At 35.3% G+C, this 21,393-nt stretch overlaps 1 protein-coding gene and 1 long non-coding RNA gene across 2 annotated transcripts in view; both read right to left on the bottom strand.

Annotated features, from left to right (window-relative positions):
• Positions 1–21,393, bottom strand: part of LOC141644050 (uncharacterized) — an 89,325-nt gene that overhangs the window by 50,692 nt on the left and 17,240 nt on the right. The gene's annotated exons all lie outside the window — the stretch shown is intronic.
• Positions 3,026–4,483, bottom strand: LOC141644051 (uncharacterized). Its single transcript, XR_012543878.1, has 3 exons — positions 4,317–4,483; positions 3,450–3,674; positions 3,026–3,096 (listed from the first exon to the last, which is right to left on the bottom strand). It is a non-coding gene; the product is annotated as an uncharacterized LOC141644051 (long non-coding RNA).

Here is a 21,393-nt window from a genome sequence, read left to right as displayed (position 1 = left end):
CCCACTTACAACCCACGATGTTTTGATCGGGTGAGGACGGGACAAGCTCCCAAGTGTCATTATTTGTGAGAGCCGTGAATTGGGCTTCCATGGCAGCGCGCCAGGTAGGGTCAAGAAGAGCTTGTTTTGTGGTTTTAGGTTCGGTGGGTTGTAGCTGTGCATTGAGATTGAGTTTGTTTATGGGTTTAAAAATATTATGGGAGGCTCGGGTGGCATGTTGATGAGACGGTGGGGGTGGTGGAGGGGAGAGTCGGTGAGAGGTAGTGGGAGAGGAGGGCGAGGCAGGTGAGGAGGCATGTGGAGTGGTGTGACGACGGTTGTAGACATGGGTGATGGGAGGCCGGGAACGCGGGGTGGGAGGTTCCTGGGCAGTTGTGGGAGGTGTGGTGGGTTCCTGGGCAGCCGTGGTAGGGGTTGTTGGGGTTGGGTCAGGCGTGGCAGTGGAGGGAGTTGGAGAGGATGAGGAGAGTAGGGGTATTTCTAGTTGACACCAGGAGTCAAAGGAGGGAAGGGGAGTGGTGTTTGAAGACGATGCAAATGGGTATGTGTTATCGACAAAGCGAACATGACGGGACACATAGATGCGGTCAGTTGTGGGGTCGAGACACATATAGGCATGTTGGGTAGGGGAGTAGCCGACAAAGGTGCAAGCTACAGAGCGAGGGTCGAGTTTGTGAGTCGTATAGGGCCGGAGCCAAGGGTAACACAAACTACCAAAGTTGTGAAGATGGTGATATTTTGGTTGAGTGCGGTATAAGGTAAGATAAGGGGAGTGGTGACTGAGAGTGGAGGTGGGCATACGGTTGATAAGATACACCGCGGTTTGAAAGGCGAGGGACCAATAACAAATGGGCATTGAGGCGTGAGAGAGGAGAGCAAGGCCAGTGTCGACTATGTGACGATGGCGTCGTTCCGCAAAGCCATTATGTTCAGGTGTGTGGGGGGGTGATGTGAGATGTTGGACGCCATTAGCAGCGAGGTCGGGTTTTAATTTTTCGAACTCGCCGCCATTGTCGGAGTAAAGTGTTAATAATGGACGGGAGAATTGTTTTTCTACAAAGGCTTTGAAATTTAAAAATATACGATGAGTGTCGGATTTCTTTTTGAGAGGAAATAACCACGTAAATTTCGTAAAATGATCAACAAAAATTACGTAGTATTTGTATTGGTCGAATGAATATACTGGTGATGTCCATAAATCACTGAAAACTACCTCGAGAGGAAATTGAGTTGTGAGAGACGAAATAGTGAACGGTAATTTATGACTTTTGTAAATCGAACAAGCATTGCAATTATTATTATGGGCGGAAGATAAATGTTTAATGTTTAAACTAGAACAAATTTGATTAAAAACAAGGGAATGGGGGTGTCCAAAACGATGGTGAAGATCAGCTTGGGACACTTGGGCAGTGTGTGCTTGCGGGAACGACGTCGAAGGCCAATAGTAGACACCGTCCTTGCCAGGGCCGGTGAAGAGGGTGGCTCCAGTATCACATGCCTTGACAATAAAAGAATGAGAAGTGAAGTTAATACAAACATTATTGTCAACACAAAATTGTGAAACGGAAATTATGTTTTTATGCATTTGCGGAACATGTAAGACATTATGTAAAGTAAAAGAAGAGGAAGAGGAATAAGGAAGAGAGGCGGAACCAGAGTTGGAGATGGGTAGCCCGGAACCATCACCAATGACAATTTCATCGGTGCCATCATAAGGATGATGGAGAGCCAGATTAGCAAGGTCGGTGGTGACGTGATGTGAGGCACCACTGTCTAGGAGCCAGGGGGAGGGCACGGGCTGGGGGTTAAGGGTAGTGGGGTTGGCTTGAGCAGTGGGAGAGGGGGTGGATGGAGTACGGGTGTAAGGGGGTACACGGATATCGGGGTAGAGTGCTTTGAAGATAGGGCAGAAGAACAAGGTATGGCCTTGTACATGACACCACTGGCACTTACCTCGAAAAGGATTTTTGGGGTTTTGGTTGGTGGTGGATGGGGTCTGGTTCACGGCAGGGGTGCGGGTGAAGGAGTGAGGAGGGGCAGCGGAAGTGCGTGTGTAAGTGGGGTGAGCCATGGGAGTGAAGGTCGAGGTTTGGGAAGACTCGGCTTGTTGGAGTGTGAGTTCCTGCCGAATCAATTTTTCATGGAACTCAGTGAAGGTGATTGGTGTATCTCGAGCATTGACCGCATCGATGACAGGTTGATAGGATGTGGGCAACCCGTCAATGATGTAATCAGTGACATCTTCTTGGGAAAGGATGGTACCAAGAAGAGCGAGATCATCGACAATATTTTTGATTTTGTTCATATAGTCAGTGATAGAGGAAGAGCCTTTGGTGGTGTGTTTTAGTTTGTGACGAAGTTGTTTTATGTGACCACGAGATGGACGGGCATAGGATGAGGCAAGGGCATCCCAAGCCTCTTTCGTGGTGGTTAAGCGATTAAGGATAGGGCTAACGGATGGGGTGAGGGTACTAGCCACGGCACCGAAAAAAGCCCTGTCTTGACGGAACCAAGTCTTGTACGCGGGATTGGGGACGGGTTGTTTGTCCTTCTCCTCAAGAAGTTGTGGGGGAGGAGGAGTACCGTCAATGTGGGATGTTAATTCATAGCCTTGCAGGAGCGCATCAAATTGAGTGCGCCATTGTTGATAGTTGGAGCCGTCGAATTTGGTGACGGCGTGAATGTTAATGAGCACAAGGGGTTTGGATGGCTCGGCAGAATTTGGAATTGTGTTGCTCGACATTGATGAGTTGATCGAGGAACACGGGTTTGTGTGATTTTATTGTGTGATGAGGAGATCGAACCTTTCTCCTGATACCATGTAGAGAATTATGATTTGTATTGAATAATCGTTGAGTTACAAACTGATAGATACATCAATATATAGGACTAGGTTAATGTGAGACTCCTAAGATAAGAGAATTAGTTAGCTAGGTTAAGCCTAAGATTAAGGGACTAAATCTTTGACTAAGCTACACAAGATACAGTAGTTACATAAAGAATAATTTGGTTAATTATTCTCTAATACAAAACACCTCCTTCAAATTCTCTTCTACCGCCTTAATGTATGGGCTTGTTCCTCGATCATATCTATATCTGAAATTTAGTAAGTTGTTTGCAAATGTGAGTATGCACGAGCTGGTTATTAGACTTGAAATAAATAGGGCATCATAATACTGCCTAGCTTCATTTAAAGCATTATTTATGTGTAAGTTGTTCCAAAATAATACACCTTTTTTACTTTGGAAAAATGAAGACTTGGAACAAATGCTCTTTTCGGTAACACTATTTCTTGATTAAATAAAGCTTCTATAATTTGAAGTCAAATGCCAATTTGATATTTCATCATGATTTCTTAAAATGACACCTTTGGTTAGGCGATACCACTAAAAACGAAATGGAAAAAGTATAAAGCTATAACATGTAAACTTGTAGAGGGTGCATAATACCTGCTTGGTACTAATCACGTAATCAGGTTTAAAATGGAACGCTCTAAGACCACCAACAAACCAAACAAAAATGTCGAGGCAGGTGTCTTAAACATAGCTTTCCAGATTGAGGTGTCTTCTTCATCCATAACGCTCTTGATGTAGAGTTGTAGACCCAGCAAAACAATGCATGTATACACAATATCGTGGTGGCAGAGACAACAGGAAGAAGAATCAGTATTTTATCTGCACGAAGAAAGCACCAAACAACCATTAATAGGTTTCCAAGGTTCCCTAAACTCATTTTGAGACATAAAAGGTTGCATTTATAACGCAACGACCAACATCAAGCCGTGACATTCGATTATAATATCTCGTCTCAGACTAATATTTAATACCATAAACAAGCTTAAAGAGTACTAAAAAGAACCAACCCTTAAGAAAATACAAATTGATCAACAGAATAGTCCCGTGTCCAGCCAAAAAAAAAACACCACCACGAAGGTTACTACTTAAGATGATCACCTCATTCCTACCAGTATACTAAATACAGCATAAAAAATAAAGCATTCTGGTACCACATAGGAAAAGCAAACGTTTAGTGTATAACATGGGAAAAACACTAAGCAAAAGGGAGAAGCTAAGCTCCTATAGCATAAACAGACCCATCAAACAAACCCTAAAAAACCGAAACAAGCTGCAAAACCCTAAAAAAACAAACAGAAAATTACAAAACAAGCTGCAAAACCGAAATATCTAAGTTTACTAGTATGGCGGATTAAACACTAAAAAAAAAAAAACAGAAAATAACAAAAATTGGGAAGCACAAATGAAAGTTCTGATAATTAAACCCTAAATTGATGTGGATATTGAAGAAATACAACTTACTTAAGTGAGAGGGAAGGTAGTATGGCGGATTGGCGGTGGTAGGAGTCGGGTACAAATGGTGTGGAAGTTGAAGGGAGAAAGATGGAAATTATTGAACAAGGGAGTGGAAGGAGAAACGGTAAAGGAACTCCTCGCTGTTAAAAGGGCAGTAATAGGTCTATAGGAGGACATAGTTACGCATTAGAGTTGTTTAAATGCGGGTTTGGATTGGACCGGATATAGTCTGGGCCATATTAAAGAATTTACCTCAATATTGTAGCGGGTGGGCTAGATTAGAATAACGGGTTATATAACTTGTTCTTAGTTCTTACACGTTTTATATTGATAAAAGTCGGGTGGCTCATGGAATACCGAGTTCTATACTTTATTTATTAACATTTTGTAGTCACTAGTTGTTCCTCCGCGCGCGATGCGCGCGGAGTTTTAAGGCCATATCCGTCTTTTTCAAACTATAAAGCTTGCGTAAAATGCGTATAATCCAAGACGATAACAGAAAAGGACGTGAGCTTTAATTTCCAGCGCTCCTAAATTTAGGATTCTTAGGTAAGAGTCTACATACATATGAGCTCCAAATCAAGGCAAGAAAAATGAAGTGCTTACTCCTTTAAAAATAACTCGTCATACAGATCAAATGATACACAAGCGTATAACAAATTTCTCCTACTATAACAATCAATATTAGTTGCATTAAGTTTCTCCTACTTTAACAATCAATATCAGTTGCATAAAGACCACTCTTTTAGGACATCAAAGCTTGATAGCATTCATCCGTCTTGCGGTGGCATTGCTGGCTCAACCCGTCTATTTTCTTTTCATATTTGGCCATCAATTTCAAATGAATGCCTTTCTCCTGATACCAACAATCAACACAGTTAGAACAGCATATGAAGTAAACATTTAACTTTCAAAACTAAAGAATGTAATCTCAACAAAGCCAAACACAAACACATACGCTCTCCTTCCCTTTCCCTCTCCAAACCTCCCTTCTGAATCTGAACATGACCAAGCACAAACTCCCTATACCTACTCCTCCCCATTCATCCATCCATGCCTCTCTTACTCCCTCTCCAATCTCCATCTCTCAATCTTAATATGACTAAAACCATGCTCAAACTCTTTACACATCCTTTCTTCCCCATGCACACATTCCCCCATCTCTCCCATACTATACATGCCATAATTGCTTCAATGATTAGATGTTTCATGAAGCAGAGAAAATATTTATGCCCAAATATTCATGTTTTAACTTTTAAGGGTAATTACATCAAACAAATTGTTTTTCGGTCAATTTGTATGAAATACTCTGATAAAGTTTGGTCCAGAAGCTATTGAGTAACCAAAAAGGATATTGCGGAGTCGCTGGTTTTGGGATATGTGATGTTATATGTCCGGCAGAATTAACTGTGCCAATCACTAATCCGAAATCTGAATAAATCATCAACATATTATATAACAAATGAATACAAAATGCACAAATTTACTAAGGTGCTTACGAGACAAATCAATACTATATATTAATTCCAGAAACCAAGGGACTTTAATGTAATTAAAGAAAGTTATACAAATTAATTATATTATATAGTTTTAAATCACTAGCACCGTGTGATGGACCCAATTAAGGGATCTCAATGCAAATATTATATAGTTTGGGTTAAAATTAAACTATATAGAAGCTTGGTAATTTTCCTAAACATTTGTAAGAGACTAAAACATGGTCAATTTCCTTAAAATAAAATAATTAATTAAGACAATCAATTTCCTTGAAATAAAATAATTAATTAAGATGGTCAATTTCAAGGAGACTAAAAGAAAGAAAATGTTTGGTAATTTTCTTAAATATTTATAGAATACTAGAAGATGGTCAATTTCCTTAAAATAAAATAATAAATTAGTATAAACATGCACACTTATGGTATTAATTATTATCACCATAAAATTATATATTAAATTTAAAATCTATGCAATTTTTATTAAACGTTATAGTTTATTAATTAGATGTATAGAGATGTTAATTATTTAACATACAATACAAAAATATAATATAAGTAGGTTATAAATAATTCAACTTAGATTCCATAATATATAATATTGCATAATTTTTTCGATTTGATTTAATGCATATATGTAATATATTTATATAAATATATAATCCTCTTAAAATTGCATGCCTAAGTAGTAAAAGTAATTTCGTCAGTAAAGAAAAGAATTGTAGTAACATTAGATATAGTTATATGATAGTAATCACTCATTTGAATAGTAAAAGTAACAATATTATCAGTGAGATTAGTGAAAGTGGTAGAAACAACAACGGGAGTAGTGAAATAATCAATATTAATGCGGCAATGGAGAAAGTAACAATAATTACGGCGGGAGTAGTGAAATTATCAATATTAATGCGGCAATAGTGACAGTAACAATAATTACGGCGGGAGTAGTGAAAGTAACAATGATTACGGGCAAGTAGTGAAATGTTATTACTAATGTTTCATTAATAAGAGTAAAATATTAATAGCGGAAGTAGTGAATTTGTCTCAAAATTTATTTCATCGTTATTTTAGGATATGTCATAGAAAAATATATTAATGATAAATTTATGAGTTATGCAACTTTAAGTAATTTTATTTAATGAAAAAAAAAATTAATGGTAAGTAGAGGTAGCCCGGGCGAAGCCGGGCACCAATACTAGTATATCATATGCTTGAATCACTATTAAGCCCAATAGAATCAATTTTAATAGACTTCATAAAATACAACAACTCTCCTATAAGACCGTCTTAATCATAGGACTAACCCAATAGGAGAATAGCCCACACTTTATATTTAATTTTGTTTACATTTTATTTTTATTTTGATAACCGACATTTTAGGATGAATACGAACATATATAAATGTTTAAGTTATCAAATTATAATATTATGTTATTAAAATAAATAAAAAATGTACAACTATATTAACTATTTTATTTGGGTTTTGGGTTATTGGGCTAGTCTTATTGATGAATTGGTCTTATAGAACAATTATACTGGTGTGGATCAGAGTGTTATATTAATATGACAAATCAACAACAAACATTCGTCCATGAGAAGGCATAAAGACGTATGCAGCAAATGTTTCACTTGCTGAAACACATAACTATGCGAGCATATATTTTCTTTTCAAAAATTCATACTCGATATATTGTATTCAACCCATAATATAATCAAAAATCTGATCCCAACATTAATTCTATTATTAAAAAATTCACTGTGTAAAACAAAAATTAAAATTTCAAGTTTAATACTTTCTCCGATCCAGACAGATGGTAACACTTACCTAAAATGGATGAACCACACCAATGGTAACATACCATATTTGGCATGAAAAATAACTAAATTACCCTTACATCCACTACTTATTTACAACTTTACCATCCACTCACCAACTACTTATTTAATCCACATAAACTCATGTGGCCCCAATCAATATTTCCTACTTTACCCCTCACTTTTCCACCTTTTCTTAAATAACCAATTTTTACTTATGTTTACATCTGTCTGAATCGGAGGGAGTATAAGGTGTGGTGTCAAGTGAGCATTTGTAAGCTATTTCGACATGAATATTCGAACAAAATTGGCACAAATTCGACACAAGATTAGGAAAGACTTCATATCTTCATGTATAAAGCATGTAGCATTTACATTATATACAAAACTGAGTTGGCACTAGAAAATTATTCTTAAATGACCTCTTTGATAAAATGTAAAAATGTATGTCATTGTATTCAAGTATATATACTTCCTTTATTTCGATAATTTGTTTATCTTTTTTTTTTTTATGATAGTAACTTTAGTTAAAGATAAATATATGAATGAGACGAAAGGGGTGATATTTATTTTAATAACTACGGAGTATTTGATTTTCATGTCGGTCGGGATCTACTATACCCTCGTCACATGTAACAAAAAAGAACAAATGTTGGACTCTGGCATATGATGAATTGTATGCTACGGTAGAAGGTTAGATCTTAATTATATAATCATTTGCCATTATTATTTATTGATTTGCCCGTGCTCTTGTATTTATTCCAAAATGTTGTCATGCGATTAAATTGCTCTTTGCACGAGTATATTTACTTTGAAATAATTGAGTACGTGTTATTCTCCCTCTCTCTATATATATAGAGTTCCAACACAATATATATAGTGAATAACAATTGAAAGACACTTGCTTTCTTTTAAAGATTATATTTATAATTAATCAAATTCTTTAACATATTAATGTCTCTGTTTTATTCACAAATCACAAATATGTAATATACAGAGTAATCGTATACTCCAATCTAATATCTACACTACTCTTTGTACATAACACAATCTTATGTATTCTAGTGTAATAAAAATTAAACAAACACTATGAGTTATCTATTCACAATTATGGTTCACGTTATTCTACTTATACTAAAGTGGTGTATTTGTATATGCATATTGCACCTACTACGTAAAGGCAAGAAATATTGCTGTTCCGGACACGAGAAGGACACCAATCGTCAAGGCAATGCGCCCCCCGGCATGTCTGGGCATTAAAAGGCCAGGCAATAGAAGAAGAAGGGCAATGCCGTTGATCTTTTGGATTGGATTATCTTTAACGGCAATCCCTTGAGAATATTTAACTTGATAAATATTTTGGATGCATAACGCTAATAACGCGAGTCCCATGGTAGGGGTGATCTCGTCTATCATATGAGCAGTTGCATTTCTGACCCTCTCAAAAATCTTCATCCATATTATAATGATTCGCAACCAACAGTTACACAAATATAAGTTGAAGTAATCCATTACAAAATGGTTATTGGTGCTTCTTTCAGGAGAGGAACCTTGCACAATGCAAAAAAGAAATATCAAATCATGTTTGGATCATGGAATCATTTTTTTTTTTTTTTTTTTTTTTTTTTTAATGAAAGTGACAAATTAGGACTAATGTCAAAGTCAAAATTAACAATTTAACATGTAATAATTATTTTGCATCGCAGATTATATTATACAACCCGACGACATAAAAAGTGACAATTTTTGATAGCTATTGACGATTTTATACTAAAAAGTATGGAGTAATCACTATTTTAAATAACATGACCACTTTTTAACATATAATAATGGGCAGTTTTTATCGTAACATGAACATTTTTCGTCGCATCATACAAATACTAGACAATAATGGCTGATTCTAAAGAAGTAGTACTGCTTTAATTAAGTAATAAGTAAAGTAGCTAATCCATAACAATCATAGTCCTCAATAAAGCATGAGAGTTGAATTTAATAAAGTGCATTAATTAATTACTTAATTACTCCTAGTCTCCTACAGTACTAATTAAGTAGAGTAGTTAATTATAGCTCCAGTTCATTAGAATTTGATGCATTGCAAAATTAAATGCAGTACAGTATTTAGTAAACAATGTGTACCCGAAGTAGCATTGATGTCGGTTGATTGCAACACTTCTTGACCCGCATTTGGTACAACCATGATCTGTACTTGAGACGACAACGGCGACGACGGAGTAGATGAGTTGTTTTCCATTGTTAAACTTGGTTCACAATTGCTTTTGGCTCCTTTGCTCTTCAGTTTTGTTCCACAATTCAGCTAAGGAAAGGAAAATAAGAGACTTGGGAGAGTGGGGGTGAAAATAGTAACAAGACTAACGTATTGTACAATGCATCTTACCCCATATCACTTTCCTAGAAGGGTTCATGCCCCACGCGTATTTATTACATAGCTAGTGATGTGTCACTAAAAGACAAGGATAATTTTCGTTAATTAAGTTAATTTAATAAAAGAGAATCTTTTATTTCCCTACACAATTGCAGGTAATGAGAAAATAAAGTGTGGTTAAAGACAATTAGAAAACTTGCAATAAAAATTATATTCCTAATTAACGATGATTTTAATTCGATCGAGTCTCGACTCAAGTACTATTAATCGAAAATAGACCGAAGACGATCAATCTTCTTAATTAAAAAAAACAAATATTAAAAAGTGAAATCTAAATTATTTATAAGCATATTTCACATTTCATCACAACTCAAATGACATAAGTTCATTCAGTCCGTCTTGCTTCAGAACGCCATATTTCAGACCGTAATAAGACCTTTTATAAGTGAGAAGCACATGGGTGGTGAGACACCCCATGTGCTTTCCCACTCACACCCTAAATAGGTTTTTGTGAGAGGAAATGATATCCGTCTGACAATTTCAAACGGATATAGCGGTTTGAAATAAAAATTTGTGAAGTTCATTATATTTTTCGGCTCTCACAAATGTTAAAATCCAGGTAGACTTGAAAGCGAAAGGCGGAAGAGGATAACGCGGGGATAGCTAGTGTACTACACTACTAAGTACTACCTACGTAATAGACAAATGCGTAATTCTCCCAAAAGATTGGAGAATTGTTTTGTATCAATAAATGAGAAACACACACAGAATAAGTGTACTTGCTGCATGGTGCCAATTTCCATTCTTACATCCTCATTTTTTTTTGTTTTTTAAAGTGAGCTTAATACCGAGTATAAATTTTACAAACATATAACCGTTTAAAAATTATGAAAATTAATTCGTTATACATTTCATACTATTTTTCACTATATTTTAATAAGAGAAATAATTATCTTGAAATGTGAAAATGAATAACGCAAAGTGACGAAATATCCCACCTTGTTTTTTCGTATGTTTTTTTTTTGGTTTATTTGTCTATGTTTTTTTATAAAAAAAAATACTCCCTCATATTCCGAATAACTGTCCCATTTGGACAATGGCACGAAAATTAAGGAATGAAGTTAAAATAATGAAAAGTATTGTATAGGGGTAAGAATATAAGAGTTAAATAATGATAAGTATTAAATATGATGGTTTATGGGTGGTTGGGGTGGTAAATAAAGAAAAGAGTCAAGGGTAGGAAGGTCAAAAAACATGTCCAAATATGGCAAATGGGACAGTTATGTGAATAGACGGAAATGACAAATAAGACAGTTATTCGGAATAGGAGGGAGTACTATTTTATTCACACATCATTTATTTGTTTTTGATTAAAATATTATTCATAAAGAATAAATTAAAAAGGTGAACAAAATACTGGAACAAATGGATAAAATTTTACCTAAATTGTCATTTGTGATGGATATGAATACGTCACTTGGTGATGTGAGAGTTGAGACAAGCTTGCAACTTGCAAGTGGGAGAGGCAAATGGGAGTGCCCCTTTTGTCTCTTATAACGTGTTTACACCTGTCATAAGCTCTTAATTATTTACTAACCATTAATTAAAATGGATAGAAGGATGTAACAAAATCGGCATAAAGTTTGCAACAATTTAATATCACTAGCTCTTACATGGGAGCGATGATTGGACATAATCAACGTCGTATTATTTCTGTGTGTGTACCTTACAGGAGCGATGATTAGTAGTCTTAGGAAGAATTAGTTGTTGTCTCATTTGAATAACGGCTACGGAGTAAGTAATTATGCCGTTTTCGTAAGCTTGTCTAAATACTACTTATGATATGGAACCTATTTCGTTTTGTTATAGTTAGGTGTGATAATGAGACGAGACAGCTCCCGAGCAGCTTTAGTTTGGTTCGATTAAAGCTTGACTCGGGCTCGGTTGAACAGCTTAATGAGAGACAAGTCGAGCAAACGGTAGCTCGGCTCCAAAAACTCACGTGCAGCTCGAACTAGTTCGATTAGATAAGACATTACTCATATTTTTTAAATAATTTTTCTAACCTATACTCACTAGCCATAAGATAAGAAATCAAAGTAGAAAATAAATAAATGTATTTCTTTTAAAGAAAAGTAATAGTGATAGGATATTGCAATTTCCCATAAAAATATCATTTAATTCTTTTCCTTTTGGATTTCTTATCCTATGACTAATGGGCATATGTTAAAAAAACCGTTTTATAAAAATATTTTATCATGATTATATTTTTGAGCCTTGTTATTGCAAATTTCGAAGAAGAAAAAAATCAAAACTTTAACAATTATAAATAAATTCGATTTGAGCTCGAGCTCGCATTAAAGCTCACAAGCTTGATAGCGAGCACATTTTTTTCAAGCTTAGATAGATTCGAGTTATGGTTCATGAGCAAAAGCCAAGTAAAACCAAACTCGAGCTCAACTCGGCTCATTATCAGCATCACCTAGAGCTGACCATCAGCACGGGCGGACCCGGCCCGCCTTGACCCGTTATTTTATGCAACTTGGCCAAAACCCGACCCAGCCTTAACCCGCAGTTAACCCTGACCTGGCTCGGGTCCAAAAATTTTAGTCCGACCCGGCCTTGACCCGCCATTTTGGCAAAAATATAAAATAAAAATAAAATAAAATGGTAAGATCAATATGACTAAACTCAAAGTCAAAATTATGACTAAACTCAAAGTCAAAATTGACTTATAATTATTTTCTATCCCAAATTATATTATACCACATGACAATATAAAAAGTGACAATTTTTTATAATTATTGGCTATTTTATGTTGAAAACTGAAAAGTGATCAATATTTTATATAACATGACAGCTTGTTAACATATACTCAAACGTAATTTGGTCAATATTTATTATGACATAATAGCCTCTTATTGTAACTCATATAGTAAAAGTAGCTATCTTTTATATGTCTCTTTTGATAATAACACCGATATTATAAAACCGTCCAACCTATGAACTTATGAAATGGACTATGATAACCTGACCACACAATCATTGATAAACTGGAAATCTAATAGGAGAATATGTAATAGAGCTATTAGTTTTTAAATTGGAGGTAAGTAGGATCGATGGAGGTGACCGAAGTATACTCAGCCTGTGGTTGGCTGATTTCATTACTTTCATTCTCTTTCAGGTACAAGTGTCGGGGAAGAACAAGTGTGAGAAATTTCAGATAGGATCAATGACCTAATAGGAGAATATGTAATAGAACTATTAGTTTTTAGCTTTAACAAGTGTATTTATATTAATTTTTGTAATAGCCTTGTATTTTCCAGATGGGAAATACGGCGGTGACACCCTATAATTCCGCTGCTGTCTATTATTAATAAAAAGAGTTATTTTGAGCTGCATGTCTACTTTTCCGGGGCGTTACATCACCATACTCAACCAAAGGTCGATCACCTTCCCTTTGTTTTGACGGTGGGTCCTTTTTTGTTTCCAGCCAATGGAAGAGTGACACCTACCCGGTCACCAACAAGGTCATCAACTCAACTGAAAGTTACCAATTGACCCTGAGTACTTCAAGGTCACCAAAATCATGCCCTTAATCCTAATTTAAGGTTTAAGGTGTGTTATACATAGAGTATAACTAGTAGCAAAATAACTTAACATGTCTCGGACAAATTAGCTTATGTATTATAAAGTAAATAATATAATTGTAATTATGATAAATAGTTATGAAATAGTAAAAGGAGAAAGCTTATCTGGATAAGGAGGAGGTTGTGACATGACTTGAGGTCACTGTCCTAAAATCAAATATGTCTTGTCTGCTACAAATGGCCTCAATGGCATTCGACCCCCAGGATTAACACAATCGTTGCGACTTCAGTGTAGGCAAAGACTCAGATGAGAATAGCCAAGATTATTAACAGAAAACCTCAACGAATATTTCTTAAGAATGTATGAAAGAAGAATGATTTTTTTGTTGTCGCTCAAACTGAAGGAGAAGGCTTGTTTATATAGGCTAAAAAGACTTAAGAATTAACGAAATCAAATTTTGGAAAATAAGAAAGCATGGTAAATCGGGCAATCAGTTTGGACGACCACAACAATCAATTCCGTAGACTGCGCTAATCAGTCTCGGAAATTGAACCTATGAAAACATTTAAAAAAAAGTTTTTAAAAACAATTTAATATTTTTCCAATGTGTGATAAAAAGACAATTAGGGCCATTATCCAACAAGGTGACCCATTAAAATCATAACCCAATCGATGACTGTCACAAACACAAAACCTTGGGAGAGACTATGATAAGCTAACCAGAATAATATAGTGCAACAGAAAAACGTTGTACCTCGTGTGACAAATTGACAAATGCTATGCTAAACTTTTACTACAAAAGTAGGACGGGGTCCCTTGCCTAGTCCTCTGTTTTTTTGGTACTTGTGTATACCAAAAAGTGACTAAATAATCATTACTACGCATAATGACCCACATAGCACACCATTTCTGTCAGCACAACACCTTTAGTTAAGGGGAAAGGAGTCAAGGACACCGTTAACACAAATTCTCATTGAAGACATGACATATCCGTCACAAGCTTGTGACGGATACCATTTTACCTCATAATGTACCCACTTTTTCTCTCTCTGCAATACTATTCATGTGGTTTTCTTTCTCCACTAACCCATTTTGTTACCATTTTATCTCACAAAATATCCGTCACAAATGGTAACCCGTCACAAGGGAGACCAATTGCACCGTTAATAACTCGTCCGTACTCAATAGTATAAAATGCAGGGCTAATTAAAATCAAAAAACAATCACGTTTTCCAAATGGTTTCATTCTAGAGTGTCATTTTAGTTTAATGTTTTGAGTTCAATAGTATAAAATGCAGGGCTAATTAAAATTGAAAAACAATCACGTTTTCGAAATCGTTTCATTCTAGAACGTCATTTTAGTTTAATGTTTTGAGACATTTTTCCCTTGAAAATATATAATCAAATAGTGTACACATCATGGTTCCCATACTTAGTAAAGTGGTCCACCAGAAATTGTTACCCTTAGCTGTCATTAGAAAGTTGTTTAAAAGCTGTCATTGCAAGTTGTTATTATAAAGAATTGTTTCTTTTGTCTTTAATAAAAATCTCAACATTATTTACCTTTGTTCTTTTCTTCCAATAAAATTCTCTCTTTTTTATGTTGTCTTTTACTTAAGGTTTATCGATTTTTTCACATAGTTAGTGCGGATGTTGTATGGTATAAAGAGGCGATTTATATCCAAACTTAATTGATATTCCCTATATGTTTCGGGTATAATTAGATACATACAAGGTTAAATGCTATTAAACACGATTTTGTCCTGCAATTAATTGATTCGTGTAGTGGACTCAAAATTTAAAAGTCTTGTATTTACTCCCAAGATTTTGTCATGCACCCATGCTCTTGCATTCACTCCAAGATTTTGTCACGCAATTAAATTACTCTAAGTTGCACGAGGATATTTTCTTTGAAAATTGAAAAAATCGAGTCACTGCCATTCTTCCCCTCTATTTATACAAGAGGATTTCCATCACAATTCACAATGTAAACATTTTAACAAGTCATATAATAACTCGAGAATTCGGGATCCAATCATATCATTCCAAATATTTAGAATGGTACAAATATCTTCCTTTCTTTTGAGATTATCTACAATTGTAATATATTAATTAATGACTTTGTTCTATTTACAATCTAATATCTACACACTCTGTACAAAACACAATCTTAGAATGGTACAAATATCTTCCTTTCTTTTTGTTTAATAATATTGTATAGATTTGCCAATTGCCATTATTATTTATTGATTTGCCGGTGCTCTTGTATTTATTCCAAGATTTTGTCATGCGCTAAATTGCTCTTTGCACGAGTATATTTACTTTGAAATAATTGAGCAAGTGTTATTCTCCGTCTCTATATATAGAGTTCCAAGACAATAGATTGAATAACAATTGAAAGACAATTGATATGCAAGTAGAAAAATACAATGAAATACATAATGCCCATGTCAAGTTAAGGATTATTCGAGGTATGTACACAATGATTATTCGAGGTAGAAGTAGAAAATACAATGAAATACAATTGCTCTTTGCACGAGTATATGTACAAATTAATCTGGACAAGCAATGATTATGTTCTAATTTCATGCTGGGTTATGCACGTAATTATATTTACAATTTGTACATACAATTTAGTTGCTTTCTTGTTAAGATTATATTCACAAGTGTGTTCTGTAATATATTTTACCTAAATGCGACAGCTACTGCCGATCCTGCGACAAGGATAACACCAATGAACGTGGCAAAGCGCCCTCCGGCATGATTGGGTATCAAAAGTCCATATAGGAGAAGAATAACGGCAATTCCGTTTACCCTCTGAAGTGGACTTTGTGTTAGGGTGTTCCCCTGGGAAAACGCGACCTGGTTAATATTTTGTATGCATACCGCGATGAATGCAAGTCCCACTGTTGGGCTAACTTCCTGTATGATATTTGCTATCACACGTCTCAGCCTCGGGAAAATGATCGTCATCCATACTATTATGAATTGTATGCATCGGTTTTGCATATATAAGTTGATAATGTCCATGATGACTGCCCAGTTGATGCCGTTCCTACTTCCTTCATCGGCGGGACCTTACAATCAGAAATGAAGGCCAACTTAGGGGTTACATGATTAACAGAAGTTGATTGTCAGAAATAATCGATGAAATTGGGAATTTAGGGTAAACTTAGGGGTTACATGATTAACAGAAGTTGATTGTCAGAAGTTGATTGCCAATTGGGATTAGAAATAATCGATGCAATCAGAAGTTGATCATATAGTGAAAGTAGTCGTCTTTTGTATGTCTCTTTTGATAATAAAACCGATATTATAAAACCGTCCAACCTAAGAAATTTTGAAATGGACTATGATAACCTGACCACACAATCATTGATAAATAGAAAATCTAACATTAAATAATCAGTCATCATCACATAATGACCAAACTTGAGGAGTCCAAGAGTATGACAAACAGGGTCACAGGGGTCCCCGGCCTACTAGTCCTCTGTTTTTATAAAGGATCTAAATCATACTTATAATTTTAAATAAATATAAACAATAGTGTAACGGGAATATCCGTCTCAATATTATAACGGGTCAAGTATCACCCACATGATTTATTTGACCCGTCACCAGATATATCATTATCCTGTCGCATAATTCCCAAAATTCAATGAGACCCACAATCTCGACTGCTTTAACTGAGTATAGTAGCTAATCCATAATAATCACAGTCCTTAATAAAGCAAGAGAGTTGAATTTAATAAAGTGCACTAATTAATTAGTTAATTAATCTTACTAATTAAATAATTAATGGTCCAGTCCATTAGAATTTGATGCATTGCAAAACTAAATAATGCACTAGACTTCTAGAGTATTTAATGTAGTAAACAATGTGTACCCGAATTAGCATTGATGTCGGTTGATTGCAACACTTCTTGACCCGCATTTGGTACAACCATGATCTGTAGTTGAGACGACAACGGAGTTGACGGAGTAGATGAGTTGTTTTCCATTGTTAAACCTGGTTCACAATTGCTTTTTGCTCGTTTGTTGTTCAGTTTTGTTCCACAATTCAGCTTAAAGGAAAATAAGAGACTTGGGAGAGTGGGGGTTGAAAATAGTAAGACTATATACATACTCCCTCCATTCAACTCCACTTTGCAACTTTCATTTTTACACGGATATTAAGGAGCGGATTAAAAAAGTATTAAAAGTACATGGGGAAAGAGAAAGAAGAGGTTAAAAATATTAAAAAAACATAAAGGTGGGTTTTATGGTGGGTTTGGGTGGGGTTTGGGTGGCATTTTGTGTAAATAAAGATTTTCAATAAGGATAGAATTGTCATTATTTTAGCCAAATAAGGAAACCTGTAAAGTGGAGTTGAATGGACGGAAATGGAATACATGTAAAGTGGAGTTGTACAATTAGACCTGTCAAAACTCGACCCGACCCGTAAACCCGACCCGACCCGACCCGTTTTCTTAGGGTTACAAACCCGGTTTTCTCGACCCGCGACCCGTTTGACCCGAACCCGAAATGACCCGTTATTTTAGGGTCGAGACCCGACCCGAACGGGTCGACCCGTTGGGTCAAGGGAAAATCATGAATTTTATTAAAATTATTATTATTTATATATTATATTTGAAAATATAGTTAAAAAATTATTTTTTTATTACTTAAAATTAAAAATTCAACTAAAAAGTCAATTTTATATAACTTTTATAATATTTAATAATAAAATAATTATTAAAAAAACTTTATTTTAATAATTATATCAATATAGTTATTGTATATGATGAATATGACTAAAATAATAATTTAAAATATATTTAATTTTTTTAAAAAATATTTTTTAATTAAAAAAATTGTTTAAAAAAGCGTTAAAAATTATTTCTTGACCCGTATTCTGACCCTAACCCGACCCGTGACCCGTATGACCCGACCCGTATTCTGACCCGACCCGTATTCTGACCCGACCCGTATGACCCGACCCGGGACCCGACCCGCCCGACCCGTTTGACAGGTCTATGTACAATGCATCTTACCCCATATCACTTTCCTAGAAGGGTTCAAGCCCCACGCGTATTTATTACATAGCTAGTGATGTGTCACTAAAAGACAAGGATAATTTTCGTTAATTAAGTTAATTTAATACGAGTAAAAGAGAATCTTTTATTTCCCTACACAATTGCAGATAATAAGAAAATAAAGTGTGGCTAAAGACAATTAGAAAACTTGCAATAAAGATTATATTCCTAATTAACGATGATCTTAATTCGATCGAGTCTCGACTCAAGTACTATTAATCGAAAATAGACCGAAGACGATCAATTTTCTTAATTAAAAAAACAAATAAAAGTGAAATCTAAATTATTTATAAGCATATTTCACATTTCATCACAACTCAAATGACATAAGTTCAATATATTTTCTGGCTCTCACAAATGTAAACAAATGTAAAATTCCAGGTAGACTTGAAAGCGAAAGGCGGAAGAGGATAACGCGGGGATAGCGAGTATACTACACTACTAAGTACTACCTACGTAATACTCCGTATAAGACAAATGCGTAATTCTCCCAAAAGATTGGAGAATTGTTTTGTATCAATAAATGAGAAACACACACAGAATAAGTGTACTTGCTGCATGGTGCCAATTTCCATTCTTACATCCTCATTTTTTTTTGTTTTTTAAAGTGAGCTTAATACGGAGTATAAATTTTACAAAAATATAACCGTTTAAAAATTATGAAAATTAATTCGTTATACATTTCATACTATTTTTTACTATATTTTAATAAGAGAAATAATTATCTTGAAATGTGAAAATGAATAACGCAAAGTGACGAAATATCCCACCTTGTTTTTTCGTATGTTTTTTTTTTGGTTTATTTGTCTATGTTTTTTTTATAAAAAAAATACTATTTTATTCACACATCATTCATTTGTTTTTGATTAAAATATTATTCATAAAGAATAAATTAAAAAGGTGAACAAAATACTGGAACAAATGGATAAAATTTTACCTAAATTGTCATTTGTGATGGATGTGAATACGTCACTTGGTGATGTGAGAGTTGAGACAAGCTTGCAACTTGCAAGTGGGAGAGGCAAGTGGGAGTGTTCCTTTTGTCTCTTATAACGTGTTTACAACTGTCATAAACTCTTAATTATTTGTCAACCATTAATTAAAATGGATAGAAGGATGTAACAAAATCGGCATAAAGTTTGCAACAATTTAATATCACTAGCTCTTACATGGGAACGATGATTGGACATAATCAACGTCGTATTATTTCTGTGTGTGTACCTTACCGGAGCGATGATTAGTAGTCTTAGGAAGAATTAGTTGTCTCATTTGAATAACGGCTACGGATTAGTTAATTATGCCGTTTTCGTAAGCTTGTCTAAATATTACTCATGATATGAAACCTATTTCATTTTGGAGACGAGACAGCTCCCGAGCAATTTTAGTTTGGTTCGGTTAAAGCTTGACTCGGGCTCGGTTGAACAGCTTAATGAGAGATAAGTCGAGCAAACGCTAGCTCGGCTCGAAAAACTCACATGTAGCTCGAACTAGTTCGATTAGATAAGATATTGCTCATATTTTTTAAATGATTTTTCTAACCTATACTCACTAGCCATAAGATAAGAAAATAAAGTACAAAATAAATAAATGTATTTCTTTTAAAGAAAAGTAATCGTGATAGGATATTGCAATTTCCCATAAAAATATCATTTAATTCTTTTCCTTTTGGATTGCTTATCCTATGTCTAATGGGCATATGTTAAAAAATCGTTTTATAAAAATATTTTATCATGATTATATTTTTGAGCCTTGTTATTGCAAATTTCGAAGAAGAAAAAAAAATTCAAAACTTTAACAATTATATATATAAATTCAATTTGAGCTCGAGCTCGCATTAAAGCTCACAAGCTTCATAGCGAGCACATTTTTTTCAAGTTTGGATAGACTCGAGTTATGGTTCATGAGCAAAAGCCAAGTAAGACCAAACTCGAGCTCAACTCGGCTTATTATCAGCATCACCTAGAGCTGACCATCAGCACGGGCTGACCCAGCCCGCCTTGACCCGTTATTTTATGCAATTTGGCCTGACCCGGCCCAGCCTTAACCCGCCGTTAACCCTGATCTGGCCCTGGTCCTGAAATTCCAGCCCGGCCCGGCCTTGTCCCGCCATTTTAGCAAAAACAAAAAAAAAGAATAAAATGGTAAGCCCGCCAGCCCAGCACGCCCTTGGCCCGCCTCGGGTCCTGGCCCGGGTCAAGCATATCCCACCCCGGCCCAGCCAAGCCCGACCCTTCCCCCTGGCCTAGCCCGGTTTTGGCTTGGAGAGCCCGGCCCGTCCCCGGACAGCCCGGCCCGAATACAGGTCTACTTCACCCATTAATTGATTCGCGTAGTTAACTCATAATTTAAAACGATCTTAGTTATTTACTCCCAAGATTTTGCCATTGTTGCAACCATGCTCTTGTATTTACTCCCAAGATTTAATTTTATCGTGGGATTAAATTACTCTTTGCACGAGGATATTTTCTTTGAAAATTGAAACAATCGGGTCACTACATACCATTCTTCCTCTCTATATATACAGAGAGTTTCCATCATAATATACGAATAACAATTGAAAGACACTTGATACGAAAGTTTATGCTACGTGCCTTCTACCTTACAAAAAGGTCCCCTAAGTCGAAACTTTTGTCAAGGTGTTCAAGAAATTGACAAAAAAGAAATACGGCGAAATACATACTACCAATGTCAATTACAATTACGGATTATTTCGAGGTATGTACAAC

This window comes from Silene latifolia, chromosome 2 (assembly GCF_048544455.1).
Source record: "Silene latifolia isolate original U9 population chromosome 2, ASM4854445v1, whole genome shotgun sequence".
Taxonomy (NCBI): Eukaryota; Viridiplantae; Streptophyta; class Magnoliopsida; order Caryophyllales; family Caryophyllaceae; genus Silene; species Silene latifolia.
The sequence above is the reverse complement of the archived record's forward strand: the minus strand, read 5'-3'. Positions and strand labels throughout refer to the sequence as shown.